Below are 17,958 nucleotides of genomic sequence, written 5' to 3' on the forward strand. Positions count from 1 at the left end.
TGTTTGAGCCATTGTTTTGAGTTTGTTCATGTTGAGATTTCATCTGTGGAGTGGGCATAGAGTTTCAACAAGGTTTTGTGTTTTGTTAGGTCCATTGTTTTGAGTTTGTTCATGATGAGATTTCATGTCTTCTTATATGCTATATAGTTCTTGGGATATTAGTTTGAATCCTTGGCAATGCTTAGAAAACTATTCCAAAATGTATCTGTGGGATGTTATTGCCATTCCACATGCAAATATTTGTGCACTAGTTCTAAGGAGATAGTTAAGTTGCTTGCACTCTATGGACAAAGGATATATTAACACTGCATCGACTCTCATATACCTTTTTGTGGTGCTTGAAGAAATATGATGTAGTTATATCTTATTTTGTTTATTGTATTTGAGGAAATATCATAGTACTATGTTATTTTACACATTCTCACTAGGGGAGATTTGGACTAAACAAGGCTTTCATATTAAGGAACAAATTATTAGCACTAATTCGAAAAATAGACCAATGGGAAGATACACATTGGTGGGAGCCATCTTTTGGCTACCTCTTATTGTTGGATGAAAATCACCATTGCTCCACTATCTCTTGCTTTTTGCTCCACCATCATTGACTCAGTTTCGTTCACACTTTGCAAGCTTGTTTTTGTGTGGGACGCAAAACACCGCTTTTTGTGTTTCTTTCCCAAGTACTTGTATTGCTCAAATCATGCCCCCATCCTGTTATTATGTAAATTATAGCATCGATAGTTTTGTTCTTTCTACAAGGTCCACCTTACAATTGTCTTTCCATATTCTTCAATATGTATCTTCATAATGGCTTCAACTTTTAGGGAATATAGGCCAAAGGTCTTAAGGATCACATCGATGACTTGTTCTTCATAGCATAAAACACAAAAAATGATAAATGGATCAAGCAGGATTTCAAGGTCGGTTCTTGGATCTTCATGTAGGGTGGTTGTACAATAAGGGTCCTCTCGCTTTGGTTCGCCTTTTTCTAACAAAAAACTTCATTTTTTCATTCTCACCTAGTTGGTAAAGGAATTTAACATTGAGCTCTCCTAATGAAACATCACATCCTTAGTCGTACACTTAAACATACGGTCTGATCGAAAATGAAAAATTTTAAATGCTAAATTTCTTGCATCACAAATATAGATAGTATATATGGAATGCCCCAAATTTAAACAGGTAGATAGTATGATCATAAAATATTAATAACTTTCTTGTTTATAACTCCGATGCCATCCCCACTCTACATATTATAAAAACATGTAATGGTGATCTTAATTTGATTTATTGAGTAATGTTTACATGTAATTTCTATTTTAAACTAGTTATTATATATTTTGAAAGTATACAAAAAGAGTAGTTTTTTTGTATAGCACATCTTTATCATAAAAATTATTTATTTTTACTTGATAAATGATGCAAGGATAGGTAATTATGAGGACAATGTGGCCATATGATCAAATCTTATTTTTAAATGTCGGATTTTTCAAGATCTCTATTGGAAATTTATGTCAAAGCCTTAGAGCAATTGAACATGATTAGAAAATTAATTATAAAATTTATTTTTATGTGATTATGCAATAATTTTATGTGAGATGGTAGTGCTAATCTTTGAAAAAAATAGTTTAATTTAAGTTTAAAAATATCTATTTTCTTTCATTTTATGTGAAAATAGCTCTACTTGAGTAGTTTCATCCCTTCCAAGCCTAAACCCAAGCCCAACTAGGCTTAGTAACCCAGGTTAGGTAATGTACCAAGCCTAGATGGAGACCCTTAAGGTGGCCATGCATGTGCCCACATGTCTGACATATCACCTTAAGGGTCTCCACCAAGCCTAGGTAAAGACCCTTAAGGTGGCCATGCATGTGCTCATGTGTCTAACATATCACCTACACATGGCACGCATTCCAAATCAATGTGCTATCTCAATGTGTCACTTCTTGATTTTATCGGATGCCTATGCAACATGTAACCCATTGTTGCTGAAGCCCAAACTCATGATAAAAGCCTTGCAATCTTGTGTCACCTCATCATTGATAACATAGCATTCCACCTCATCATTGATTACATGGCATGCCACCTGATTTGATGCCACATTCATTGATATATCAAGAAGAAGAGAGAGATGCCACCTCACTCTAATTGCCACATCATCATTCCATGTCATAAAAACATCCACCATGCGGATATATCACATCATCTTGAGTTGGTGCCATATATCACACACGTATATGACATGGCAACAATCTGCCATGCCATATCATTAACTCAAGTTACCATGTCGTCATCATCCCATGCATGGGTGCATCTATTCATAGTTTCACATGCATATAATATATATATATTTAATTTATAGATAATCCATGCATATGTATGAAAAAATACTCTTATGATATCAAAAATTATTTAAATAAAATGTACATGAATTGAAAATATATTTGTTATACTTATATGAATTATTAAAAAATCATTTATAAAAATTATCTATTTATTCTATTATATATATATATAATTTGAACATAAACATCCAATTGAATAAGAAAAATCTTATCTTATGAATTAAAATATCCAATACAATACTTGAGATAGTGTTCTTTTCTACAAATGCACACACTTCTATGCCCATTTCATTCAATCATAGCTTGGTGTCTAGTCTACATAGAATTTTAGAGAATGGACTCATAAATTCATAAGAGATAAAAATCTGATAGGAGAAGGAAACCCCCTGTTAACAATCCAAAAATGGGATTGATCATGGTGAAGGACATAGATTAAGCAACATAATTAGGATGGATTAAACCACACTAAGAACTCCATGAGAGAGAGAGGGAGATTGCACATTCAATACTCAATTCCTTCTATTGCATATCACAAATGAACCATACAATGATATAGGCTTTCTAGCCTTATCCCATTTTACATGTCGTCATCCATGTTGCAACTCTTTTTTCACTCTTTTGGTCAACACTCACACACCATTCAATATTACATGTGGCATTCCTATCTTGCCACAATATCTTGCACCTTTAGGGTGCTTTCCCACATACACACAACACCACGATTACATCTCTCAACACCCCCTCTTAATCGAGGTGTTTTACAACTCACCCATCACCCATCAATGTAGCATTGTACAACCGCAATCGCTATCTCTCAACACTCCCCCTCAATGATACATTGGAGTGTCCATCAAGCAAACATGTGTGCGTGTGTCTACCATCTTAGACACCAAGTCCGTTTTGAGCCAACTCGCTCACAGTGGAACCACTGAGTCTGATTTGAACATGGAAGTTCGGGTGGGAACCAACCCATGCGCATGCACCTCACACGTGCATCGCTCATGCACACATCACGCAACACTCATTTCGAGCTTCTAGGTGAGCTCGGGCAGAGCGACCCTCATACCATGGATGATTTACAAAATTTTGTTGTTTTTGAGCACGCATGCTCGTGGACGATTTATCCATCATCATGTTTGGGTGAAAAAATAAAAATTATACAATTTATTTTAGTTGCAACCGGGTAGGTGTTCTCGATGTGTGAACATATCTTTGAAGAAAGTTAGAATCCTTGTGTGAATGGACCTTTATTTTTTAGAAAGTTGAATTATTTTCTCTCAAAAATTAAAAAATGTTTGTCACTTGCGTTGCAGGCTACTGGCACGCGTCACGTTCATTTTTTTTAAATTTTCAGCGCCATTCTCGGATTCCCTGACCCCTGACATTAGTGGGCTGTCTTCTTCTCTTTCCTCTCGAGACTGCTTGCGCGCCAGCTGGCTTCTTTTTCCATCGCAATAGCTTGCTCGCTGCTTGCGGTTACGCCATCAAATTCAACAGTAAGCTCCTTTTGTTCTGCACATGCTGAGCTCTGGAAATTTGGGGGGGTGATCAAGGCAACCCCCCTTTCTCCCAATCTGACTGTGAAGAGTACCAGCCCCGCTGTCTTCTTTGCCACCGACATAGCTACTGTAAGATGCGCTTGCTTGCTGTTTCTCTGTTGGAGATCATCTCAGCTCCCATGGTAATCGACCTTCTCACGAACTGTTGTTCTCGAGATTCTTCTTTGCATCGCCTACTGCTTGTTTTCTCTGTAGCTCGGTAATGATACCGGTCTTGCTGCCTTTCAAATTGCTGCTTTCTACTGACGCTTGCTTAGTACTCTTATGCAGAACACTGTTATGCCTTCGTCTCTGCTTTCTCTTTGTGGAGCCAGCTCCTTCGTCAGCAAGACGATACTCGTGCATAATCCAATGCCTTTGGGCGCCTTCATGAGTTGGGTTCTCCTCCTCTGCAGTAATCATTAGTTGCTTTTACTGTCGTCGCCTCTTCTTATTCTTGCTTGCCCACGCGTCTCTTTCACACTGAATCTTTCTTTGTAGTGATGTAGCTACTATTGCCTCCTCCCCACAGCAATTGAGATATTATGAGACTACCAGTCTACTCTTTATAAGGAGCTATTTTGTAACTTCTATCAACATCACATCCAAGCTATAGTGAGCTCCCCATTGATCTCTCATTGTGCATGCTCTTCTTCACATGCAACTTGATTCCTTGCCTCATCAATTACCTCTTCTTTGCCTCAACCAACAAATCTCCTCCTTGAGATTTTCATTTCCATGGCCTTCATGGCCTCCAAATCAGCATGCTTTTGCTTCAATGCATGCATCCATTCAAGGGTGCTACTTCACATGGTCTCTCAAATGAAACCATAGGTGCATAAACATGTGGAAACTGCCAAGGTTTCCATCCCCTTCTTTGCTCTCTTCACTGAGCAAACATCCACAAGTACAGCCTCTTCTTGATGCACATACATGTGAACTCCATTGAGTTCACCATCTCACTTGCCATTATCTTGACAAGCATGCACCTCCACACAAGATTCATGGGATACACAAATCCCATACATAGCAACCCTTCATAGAGCATTCTTCCATGCTCAAACACAAAACTTTGAGGCAAAACTTCACAAAACCAACCTTCTTAAGGCATAATCAGCAGCATATCTTCTCTTGGCAGCTTTTCCTTGACGATGATGAAGACTCCATAGCCTTCATAATGCTGAAATCTCCATTTTCAGCTTCCATGATGATGAGCAAGCTCTCCATGTTGCAAAACTCCATTTGCAACTCTCTTGGGCAGCTTCTATGCAACCTCTTTGTTGCAAATCTCCTCTCAAACTTGAGAATGGCAGCTCGAAATCTCTCTCAAATCCTCACAAATGCAAATCCAAATGATAATATGAGTGTGCATAATTTTTTTCTCATATAACTGAAAATAATGCTTAATCAAAGAACTCATAACCAAGAAACTATACATAAGTATTCACCATGACCAAGAGCCCACCCAAGCTCTGATACCATGTTAACAATCCAAAAATGGGATTGATCATGGTGAAGGACATAGATTAAGCAACATAATTAGGGTGGATTAAACCACACTAAGAACTCCATGAGAGAGAGAGAGAGAATGCACACTCAACACTCAATTCCTTCTATTGCATATCACAAATGAACCATACAATGATATAGGCTTTCTAGCCTTATCCCATTTTACATGTCATCATCCATGTTGCAACTCTTTTTTCACTCTTTTGGTCAACACTCACACACCATTCAATATTACATGTGGCATTCCTATCTTGCCACAATATCTTGTACCTTTAGGGTGCTTTCCCACATACACACAACACCACGATTACATCTCTCAACACCCCCCACTCTCATTAGACTCAAGAAGCTGAGAGGAAGAGAATAGCTCGCGAGAGAGCAAAAAAGAGAGTGCAGAGTATGCCAACGGGCAGCCTCTAACGTTGATGGGCCAACTATTGCCCCCCTTGTTTTGGATGAATCATGTGAATCTTCCTTTCCTCCTCCTCCTCCTCCTTCTAGTGAAAGTGTGGAGGCAAGAACCACCATAGGTAAGCTAGCTATACGATGTCGTGTGTCCAAGATTATTCACAACTTTTTCAGGATCTCACTCCCGGTCCTCAATAGTATTTGTCGCTCATATGTGTCAATCAAGAAGAGGAATACTTTGGATGCATTGGCCGCTCATCACGCTATTGTAGTGGCCATACGTAGACCCCACATGGCATGTGAGATGAGAGCTACATCATGCATTCTCTTTGCATCACACCACACACTCTTAGAGGTATTTCCTTGTTTTTGAGGAGGCAAAGTCTAGATGTGGATGATGCTAGGGTATTGTGGGCCTCTAGTGGTCGTGCTTCTAGGTATAATCATTTGTTTAAAATAAAAGAATGGTTGAGCCTCACTAATGTTCAAGAAATCATTCTCATCAAACATGGCTTGCTTTCTTGAGGGCGAGTCAAATTGAGTTACATACTCAGTTTGTGGAGGCACACCCTCACCTCAAGATTAGCCAAAGATCTTTTAAGGAATGCAAGCCATGGTTTATGTGCTACTCCCTTCAACATGACACGTTATGTTATCATCGATAGCATGCAGAGTTTTAGCTCTACTATGATGTGTTCCATTCCCTTTTGGGAGCAATAGGAGGCCCACTAGATAGTGATATTTCATACTCTCTTTTTGTGTCCACACAAGCTAGATGCCTTATATCATTACCTTTTGTGTATCAAGGGTATACATGGTGCATGTGGGAGATTGGGAGCGCTACTTATGCTTGAGGGAGATGTCAATGACATGGAGATAGAGAGCATTGATGGCAATATGAGTATGTAGTGTGCCAGCTCGATGATGGAGATCAATCCAAGAGATTTCAACTTGTGGAGAAACATACTCCACATGCATTCTTTGTTGCTACATCTTTTAGAAAGCACATCTACCCTTATATACAACACGCCCATTATGCCAATGGTGGCAAGATTGCTAGTTTCATGCGTGTTCCCATCTACCCTTATATACAACACACTCATTATGCCAATGGTGGTAGGATCACCAATTTCATGCATGTTTGAAGGAGTATCCCATTGATGGGTTATCTTAGTGGTGGACTTTGTTGAGAACTACACATTCCCGCCTTACTAGGAGCTACAATTTGAGTACTACCTTTCACAACAGGTATAATATCTTTTATAACTACGTGAAGCTTCTCACCATAGTATTTAAGATTAAATATTATTACACTTTAAGGTTGTTATTTTGGTGCATATCACCTCTATCGTCATGTAGAGATACACTTGGATGGAGTTGCTAGCACACCTAGAGGCTTGCACCATTATCACGGAGTACCATTTTTGCATTAGTGATGATCGCTCACATGATGCATATTTTGTAAAGCATTGTTTCTCCCTTCATGATGCATTTATGAGAGATCATTGAGTCACATGGCATCAGCGGGGGTCATGCATAAGGGAACATGCTATTTTACGTTGTGAACCGGTTCAGGCTAGTTCATGTCATGAAATGCTTAGAGATATTTCACGTCGTGAAACACTTCAAGCCAGTTCATGTCGTGAATCGACTCATGCCAGTTCACGTCGTGAAATAATAAAAAAAGCCACCACGAATAGTAGGCAAACACGTGGCATACCCACTTGAGACGACTGTCGATGCTGATGGCGGCTAGATCATAAATACATTTTTTTCCTTTTTCGTGCATTTTTCGTTGGCTTTCTTCACGAGCTTATCCTCCGTCATCATCGTCTTCTTGCACTTCTCCATCATCGACGTGCTTTTCGGCCTACTCATCTTCATCATCATCGATCGCTTGCTTGTGACCATCCTTTCTCAGGTAGGAGATCAAATCACACTTTCGATTGTTTCAATTGTTGGTAATAAAAGCATTGTTTGGAGCTATTACACATCTCTGTAGTTTTGCAAAATCGAAAATGATTGCATCTCCTCCGTTTCCTTCTTGTTTACATCACCACTCCATTTGCATTCTTCAAAGTAACATCTCCCATCAAATCCCCTCACAAAGGCATAAGGGAATGGCCTCGTGAAATAACAGTCTGCTATTTCACGGAGTCAAAACTAAAATCTCGGGTTGTGGGATAATGCACTAAATGCTCAAATTAGATTGCTCACACCAAAGTGCAAACCACTAACACTCATACCACACTCTAATTGTGTGACCCCAAAAATTGCTAGTTCATGAACTAAGGGCTGCTAGTTCACGGGTTAACCCCTCATGTGTTAACACTTCACGGGTTAACACTGTGCAAACCACTAACACTCATACCACACTCTAATTTCGTGACCCCAAAAATTGCTAGTTCACGAACTAAGGGGGCTGCTAGTTCACGGGTTAACCCCTCATGTGTTAACACTTCACGGGTTAACACTTCACAATTTAACATTTCACAGACTAGCAGCTCACGCACTACTACTTCATGACTTACCTAGTTCATAATTTAACATTTCACACTCTGCAACTTCACGAGTAAATAATTCACACACTGCTACTTCACGCTTTGCCATTTCACAGTCTGCTGCTTCATGGAATAAACAAAAACACTAATTTAAACCCACACTTTATTGTCACCAGACTAACACTCATACACCAATGCTTACTAGCACACACACACACACAGACACACACCCAAAAAAGAAAAAGAAAAAGAAAAAGAGAAAACTAAGGCCGCGAGCTCCTACTAGTCAACAATGGCTGACCCCCTAATGCTAATGTTATAGATGACCTCCTCAAGAACCTCTGACCCAAAATTTGAGGGGAGTCCAGTCGTGACTCAGGCTAGTGCTATAGGGTCACTAGAACCAAGAAGAAGAAGAGAGCACCACGCAACACCAAGCTGACTTATCTTGGTATGTATGCACAGGAGTTGCAAGGTACCATGATCCACTCCAACATACAGATAAATAAGGGGAAAATCATTTTCTAGTATCACATCCCACAATGTCTGAAGATCTTGGAGGATACTGATGTAAAGAACAAGCTGGAGAAGGTTGGACTTGTAGGATGGTAGAAGTCCTCCCTCGCACCATCAATCCAACATTATGTGTGGAATTCCTCAAGTCTTATTATGATAGAAAAACCAAGAGAGGTATAATCACGAAGTCTGATGGATCATCCGAGAAAATCCTCATCATAGAGACAATGATACGTGAGGCTCTACAATTGCCCCCTCCCATTTAATCACGTGTCCATACACTTGATCAAATGCCCATGGAAGATATGCTAAAGAAGGTCGCCTACAACTCGAATGGGGAAGAGTATGAGAATATATGGGAGGAAGTAGATGAGAGAACTTGTAGAGCAATGCCAATTCTCATACAAGTCAAATCAGTGATAGATACAACAGGATACCCCTCCAGCGAATCACAAGGGTACATGAGGAAAAGCAGGAAGATTGGGCATGGTACATACACAGGGAGATGGAGAATTATTTGAAATCTCACTAATCAAAGGTGTGTAAGTAATCCTTACCTGCTCACAAAAGTTCTTAGCTATGCAGGAAATATCCCCATTCCCCAAGGTACTCAGGAAATATCCCCATTCCCCAAGGTACTCAGGAAAAAGCAGAGGTAACTCAGGCCGAAGAGGTAATGGAGCCACCTGCCCACATTCCAGAGGAATTGCAGCAACAAGGAGAAGCTGTCCTAAAAGAGACAAAGGAGCTTGTACAGGAGCTAAAGGAGGGTGGTAAGAAGTCCAAGAAAAAAAAAAGATGTGAGGCAATCTCCAACAGGTAGAATCAGAGACACAACGTTTGAAAGAAGAGGTTGCCTAGAACATTGCATCCTTTCAGTAGGTTTTGGAGCAACAGGAAGCAAGGGAAAGGGAGAATATAAGCTTGACAGCCAGTGCCACTTCAGAGTCGAAACTACACACACCACCTTCTAGCCCTGCCCATTTGGTCTTCAAAAACCTTTCGCCACTCTACGATTCTGTTATCTCATATCTGTCCACTTTAACAGAGATTGGTGCCACACAAGCTTAAGGCGAACAACAATTTCCACAGACAGATGAGGGTGAAAAGAATGAAGAGGCCACTTCAGCACACCCAAAAACTTCTCACAATGATCAAGAAGCTAAGAAGCGAAAGAGAGCTGACAAAACTCCAAGCCCCAGCAAGTGAAGGAGAATGGATGCTGGAGACACTATACAGGAAGGGTCCTTCTTACACAACCTACAGGTTGATCATTTCCTCGAAGAGACCATGGAAGGACTCGACAGGCTGCTAACAGCACCAAATTCATGAAACAGAAGGTTCAACCTCCACAAGTGAAGGAATATGTCCCTAGAACAACGAGCATGGTGTTGTCACTTTCTCATATGTTGCATGACAGAAATGCCGAGCTCTAGAAACAGGTCCAGGATACTGAACAAGTGTAAGCTCTTAAGGAACACACGGCAGCAGTCGATGCCATGCACAAAGAAGTAATTCTGAAGGGTTTAAAGGCATCCAGAGAGAACAAAAGGCAAGTCTCCAAACCTTGGAGGGCAATAACACACCAATCAGCAAGACAATAGTTTGCACCACCAAAGAGAATGAGGAGCTCAAGGCTAAATTAGAACAAGCCAAAGAACAACTTCAGCAAGAAGTGGAGACCAACAAAGGAAAGGAGCTACAGCACACATAACATCTGAGAGATGTATACGCTACCTTTTAAGCCAAGGAAGAGGGGTTCACAAGACACATCGATGAGCTCAAAGAAACAATTATTGTCTTCGAACAAATGCCAAATGCTCCCTCCAGCATTTTGGCGTAAGACAGTCCTTTTAAGAAAACAGGGTTTCTATGCAAGTTTTCAGTTTTGATTTTGTTTGAATACCATGAATAAATCTTAAATCCGTATCCCAATACTTCTAGATCTAGGTCTGAATTCCAAACAAAATTCCTCGAATTATGTTAACTTGATCCTCAGATCAAAATCAAAGTCTTAACTTAGTTTCAAATTCGGAGGGGGATTTGAGTACCATGAACAATTGAACAAGGAACATGCTGAAAAGCTGAAAGCCCTCAATGAGGTGATCAATGCAAAGACAAATGAGATAGATCAAATGCTGGTCAGCCCCATCAACAGGTACTTGAACGTGTATACCAGAAACTTACCAATAGCCAAATCTTGGCAGAGGAGTAGCTAAAGCAGGTTGAAGAGGCGAATGCTCAAGCCACCACTTCTAGGATAGCACAAGAGGAAGCTGCACGAAGATATGAAGAGATGCTCGAGAGGTGCATGAGGCAGCCATCTTCGGACTCCTTACAAACAAAGATTCCACGATTCAAGAATTGGAAACGATAGCTCGCCCTCCAGAAATGCTCTCAAAGGACTGAGCAACCTAATGAATTACACCAACTCATCGAACGTGCCTCAAAGATATGTTTGTTGTTGCCAGTAACTCCTCGGGCCCCTGCTTAGACTCTAACCCTATTTTTATCTACACTAACCCTCTCTCTTCTTCAATACAAAATTAACCTCACCAAAGACCTCAATTTAGGAGACCTCACACTAATTCATCAAAACACAGAAAGGAATGCAGACCCAACCTTGGTAACAGGAATACTTCGAGGGGATATAATCCTTACTAACCCAACTGATATTTTCTTCTTCCCCTTACATCCCATAGTGCTAAACCTTCGTAGTTGGTGTTGGGTGCTGCAACAATGAGACATCCTGGATGATGGTGTAGATAAACTCGACCTGACAATCTGATTGGCGCACAAGGAGTACTTGACAGTGCCAGAGTACAATTTTCAGTACCACTGCTCCCCACCAACACAAAGAGTGGATCCACTTTACTTGCCAATTGCCAATCAAAAGATGGCTCACTCCACTCTAGTTCCACTAAGCAAAGCAAAGGTATTCTCACATTTGTTGCAACTTCCCTCGATTCTTGCCATCTACATTCCAGGATAGCACAAGTTAAAGGAATCAACTGATCACATGGATACGAGCATGGTGTAGAATTCTAGATCTAGAATAGTAGCCACCATCACATTCATGAATTTGATCGTAGTTCTTATCGATCAACCAAGGGAAAGCTATGATGGATTTGAGGCAGAGAAGCTTTGCTTTGACATGAATAGAGGCCCATCTGAAAGAGGCAGAGAAGCTTTGCTTTGACATGAATAGAGGCCCATCTGAAAGAGGCATGATGCTTTATTATCATCACCTCCAGTGTTTTCTGAGTTACATGTATGTCACGTTCAAAGACATGGTAGACACCGGGTTTTGGACATCACACTCAGCATTCAAAAGTACCCTTAAAAAGCTTCAATCCCATCGAAACTTCTACAGACATGAGTTTGGCAACCAGGTCTTTCGACCTCGATAATAAATGGCAATTTCTCATGATGAAAGAACACAATCTCCCTTTGTGCTATGAGAGCTCTTGCTTTGTCTTGTGTGTGTGTGCTCTAGTGCATGTTCCTCTTCTATGCATGTGTGTGGGAGAGTGAGAGGTAGATTGTCTTGCATTGTGGTGCGAGCAACTCCACGATGACAATGTAGAGGTGGAGATTGGAGGAGTGGAGCTTCCAAAAGCAAGCTTGGGGAGCCTCAAGGGATGTGAGCTCGAAGCATTGGTAAGTACCCAACGATAGTTTTTTCTATTGCTTCTCTCCCGATTATGGTTTTGTGGAGTCCCCTCTTGGGAGGTGTGGTAGCCCATAACACAGCAAAACGGCCTAAGTCTCCAAGATAATGAGTGGGCATTTTAGCTACCTTTATGTATGTGTGGATCAATAAAGATTCTTTGCCCCGGGGAGTCCCCTGAAAATCTGAATGTATCTATGTTTTCCTTTCCTATGTGTAACAAGGGCCTTGATGCTATAAAAGGCTCCTTTTCTCATTTATCCCAGTTAGGAGATAGGGGGTGACTGAAGTGCTGGCCTTGCTACCTCGGTTGCATTATGCAATGAAGGGCTATCATGACACGGGATGTGTGCATGATGAGTTAGCTCTGACAAAGCATTTGATGAGGCTAGAAAATGGCATCTTTCTTTTGCGTCCTTATCTGTGTTCTTGTGTGTATGCATGCGAATCACCCCTTATGAGGAGATAAGATAAGTGTGCCATGTGGCAACACATATGTATGTGTGTGTGTGATTGTGTGAAAGTCAAAAGATAAGGTCCTACACCTACAAAAAAGACATTGTATGCACCAATCAAATCAGCATCATTGAGTCATGCAATCACTTGAGCATTACATTCTTCTCTCTGTCTTTTTGCACTCTCCACTATGGAGCTCTATCCTCCATAGTCTAGCTACAAGAAGCCTTCAATGTTGACTTTGGCGGATACAATGGCATCTGTCAATCCTGACTTGTCCTCTAGTCTTGAGCTGGGCTTTTACATCTCTTTAGATCCAGAGGGATATTGATTCTCCCATGTTATGTTAGTGCACACTGGTGCTGAGGAGATCTAGGGTGGCAACACTTGATTGGTCATGGGTTTCTCCCAAAGGACCAGTCATTATCTTCTTTGGAGGACTTGAGATTTTCATCATGATCTAAGAAACTAGGTCAAATGCGGATAGCTCATTCGGGAGAATTAGTGCAATGAGGCATGAGCTCCAGAGCAAAGGGAAACATTTTCACTTCTACAACATCATTGGTCGTGTGGCTTGTGAGCCTCCTTGAGGGGTCATCAGAGTGCATACGTATAGTGTTATATTTATGGCCATGTGATTAGTCTCTTAATTAAATGTAAGGTTAGTGTGAATACACTTTAGTTCACACACTTTGAGGCTAGGTCCAATGCCTATATAAAGTGTAATATTATTCATAAATGCAATCAACTTGAAGTAAGTTCTCTTGTGCTCTATCTTTCTCTCTTGTGCAAGAGAGTGTGCATTCATGTCATCAAGTGTTTCTCTCTCTCCTCTTCTCTCCCATTGACTGTGATACCTCTATGTCCTACATACATAAGAGCATGGCACTCACCAATGACCTTTTACCTCTATGTCTTGCATACATAAGAGCATGGCACTCACCAATGACCTTTTACCTCTATGTCCTGCATACATAAGAGCATGGAACTCACCAATGAACTTTTGCCTCATGTTTGACATAACACATAGGCAGTTATCCTTTGTGAGATACCCCTCTTTGATCACATAAGAGGCATGTGCATATCTAGCCACTAAATCAGTTCATATATGCCCAAAATCAGCATATGTATGGTAGAATTCACACATGGTAGACAAATCACCATGTGAGGTAATTGACACTACAACCATATATGGCTTTTTGAAGAATGAGACAACTCAAGACTTATGGGTCTATTCTCGAGACTTATGATTTGGTAGAGATTCTCACAACTCCTCAACCAAATCCGGTTGAGAAGATCTCCATGACAACTAGGAAGACGAAAGAAGGAATCCCTCATATAGGACAAGCTCAATGCTCGCGGGGGGGGGGGGGGGGGGGTAATTCTTTTGTCTTTCTCAACTACAAAATGGCAATCATCTCTCACATCAAACCCGAGACATTGGCCTCTTCCATTTGGACGTGTCTTGGAGATCTCTATGACCATTGGACTCCCATGAAGCAAGCTTCTTTTGTGGTACAACTCAAAAAATTGAAATCTTTAAAATTTGAAGACCATGAGAGAATCAACAAAATGTAGGCTCTTTGCGATGAGATTCACTCATGTGGAAAAGAAATCGGCTTGGAGGATATGGCACTATTACTTCTTAGTTAGTTTCCCACATCCTTCAACAACTCATACTCCTCTTTTGTAAGACCCCTGCCCCCTCCGCGCACCGAAATCTGGGGAGCTAGTAGCGGAAGTAGTAACCTCTCGCATGCAGAGGGCAGGATTTCCCACTCGGGGCCTCGCCCCACGAATGTCTGGACAAGAGACTAATCCGGCGGTTCCTCCAAAACCGAGACCGAAAAAACATCCCTCGCCCAGAAAGCACGGGTGATTCCATCAGCAAAAATCTTCTAACGAAAATTTTATCTAACGGGTCAAGGCCTTAACTATCCTTTCTATTCTGACCGAACTCGTAGGTCACATGGCCAGATCAAAAAAGGGACTTGCACTTGGTTCATAGAAATCATCGCTTTTTTTCCCCTTAAGCGAGGCACAGTCGTTGATTCTTTCCCATATAGAACAAGAATCTTCCTAGGACTTACTCTAACTAGCGTAACTTGAACGTATCTAAATTTATTGTAGGAATCCACCGATCCAGCCCGGCCCATGGGTTAGCCAACCGCCCAACCACTGAGAATTGGTGGGATCCCTTTTTTTAAAAATTTGGTTGTGTTTTATCTCGGGTACTAGGGAAAAGAGTTCCCAAGCCCCCTAGCCGGCACTCAAGCAAAATATAAAATAAACACACCACTTACACACCCAATATGAAATTGCCGCTTTTTGTACAACATAATATATCGTGAAAAATCCTCTTTTTGTATCTAAATTTTTATGCATGTACCTATGTAAAGATAAATATAACAAAAATTCCTCTTTTCTCTATTTAAACAATTATGCATAAATACTATAAAAGTATTTTTCATAAATGTAATAAAAATCATTCTTTTAGCATAAAAATGTTTATGCCTAGAATACAATGGGAATTCCTCTTTTTGTATTAACAAATTTATGCATAAAATTAAATTCATTTTTTAATGAATTTTTTTTGCCATAGCTTTGCTACAATTTCTGAGAATACTCAAAATTCTACTTTTAAATAAATACTCATAATTATGAAATGTGGTGGGAATTCCTCTTTTAAACAAAAAAATTTATTATGCATACATAGCATCATTATAATTAAACCTCTTGATTAATCTTAAAAATATCCATTTATCATTCCTATACGAAAATACTTACAAAAATGTTAGCATAACTCTTTTTCAATCTTAAAATGAACTAATATGATTTTTCTTAATAAAAAAGTTTAAAAGAATTAATCATTATTTTTATCTAGATTAAAATCATAAAAATACTTAATCTTCTTCTCTAGCTTGTCAAGGCTAGAGTTTTGATTAAGATAATGAGATTAGCACTAAGATCCACCCTTCTAACAAGGATCCATCCAAAAAGATGATTAATCTTTCAAAAAGAGAGATTTACTAATCAAAAATATTAAATTTAAGCATAAAATATTAGCATTAATCCAATTAAACATTATGAATAACTAAAAAGCTTGATTTCAAGAAAAAACCATTGATTAAAAAGCTTCCCAAGCATTAGAGAGATTGGGAAGAAGATAACCATTGAGAAAGATAGAAAAAACACCATGGATTAAGGCTTACCCTTGGTTTTTGGCTTGATTCTTTTAAAAAGAAGTGAAGCCCACAAGGAAAGATTAGCCACCAAGATGGGGAGGGTAATCTCCAAGGGAGGATGGAGTTTTGTGAAGCTCCAAAGCTTCCCAAAGTAGAGGCAAAATAGAGGGGTAATAAAATAGAGGGGTAATCTCCAAGGGAGGATGGAGTTTTGTGAAGCTCCAAAGCTTCCCAAAGTAGAGGCAAAATAGAGGGGTAATAAAATTACACTAAAATGAAGATAATACTGGCATGTAAATACACAAAGATGAAAATACAAAGGAATAAGGGTCTATTTATAGGTGAGGGACGCCACTAACCAAGTCCAACTAGGTTCTAGAGACTTCTAGCTTCAGTTTGACCCAATTTGGACAAGTTTTGGACGAGTTTGGCTCACTTTTTGATTTAGTTTGCAGGAGGAGAGATGAAATATCTCAAATTTTTTGAATTAAAAATGCAAGGTAATGATGTGAAATAGGTGCCTCCTTCATGAGCCCCCTCCCTCCTTACTAAGGTGTCAAAAGTTTATTTTTTTTTATTAATAAACCTCATTTTTTTTACTAATAAACCCAGTACTTGGTCAACTCTTCATCTTATGTGAGCATTTACTCATTTTTGGGGTATTGTCTTTTATTCTTTGCATTTTTCTTATTGAAACACTTGGATTAATCGTATTGGCCCTTTAGAATCTTATTTGGACCTTAATGAATTTCTTTTGAAAATGTGGACCCTTAGGCTAAGGTCTCTTATACACATAATCAGTTAATTTCTAATGCACATTGGAAAATTCTTTTTGAGCTTTTGTTTTAGGGGAATTCATCTTAAATATAAGGAAAAACTTTGTATCCAAAAATATCTCAAAATTAAATTATCTCTCTCTAGGACAAAAACAAGGGAAAACAATGTTTTCTTGTATTCTAAAATAGGGGATGATTACAGGGGACTGAGAGGAGAGCTTATACATCTTTTAGGGCTTAGGGGGAACCTTACATCCTCTCCCACTTGAAAAACGCGAGATGTCCTCATCTCGCAAAGTGGGGGTAGTCCTTTATCAGTTCTTCTTCTTTCTCCCAAGTGGCGTCCTCTCTAAAGGATAGAACTTCAACTTGACCAGAAACTCTCTAAGAAATTTTTTCCTGAGAGCCTTCTCCCGAACATCAAGGATTTCTTCGGGTTGGAGTTCCATTTGGCCTTGAGTCTGAGAAGTCAACTGTTCATCATCCAGCACATGACTCGGGCTCGGTACATACTTTTTAAGTAAATTGACATGGAATACATTATGTACTTTGAGATGGGGAGGCAAAAGAAGTTCATAATCTAGATCTCGTACTTTCTTAGTAATGGCGTACGGCCCACAATATCTCGGAGATAGCTTTTTGTACTTCCCTAGAGATAAAGAACTTCTCTTGGGTCGTACATGAATGAAGACCATGTCTGCTTCTTCAAATATTCTCTCCATTCTTTTCTTGTCAGCATACTGCTTTTGTTTGTCTTGGGGGCAGCCTTAATATCTTTGCGGATTGCCTGCATTTGCTGCTTCATGTCATCAAGCATCTATTTGGACATCTCGACCATGATCAATGGGTCGGACCAGGTTAATGGTGTGAGCCAATCTTGTCCGTATACAGAGCTTTGAATGGGCTCATGCCGATACTTTGATGATAAGAGGCATTATAAAAAGCAAACTCCACTACATGATTGAGTACATCCCTTTTGAGTACATCCCTTTTGAGTCCTGGCCAGAAGAAGCTTTTCTTTACAGACATGTAGGTCTTTATGAACTCTGGGTGTCTA

This window comes from Cibotium barometz, chromosome 6 (assembly GCF_041138505.1).
Source record: "Cibotium barometz isolate CiBa-2024 chromosome 6, ASM4113850v1, whole genome shotgun sequence".
NCBI lineage: Eukaryota > Viridiplantae > Streptophyta > Polypodiopsida > Cyatheales > Cibotiaceae > Cibotium > Cibotium barometz.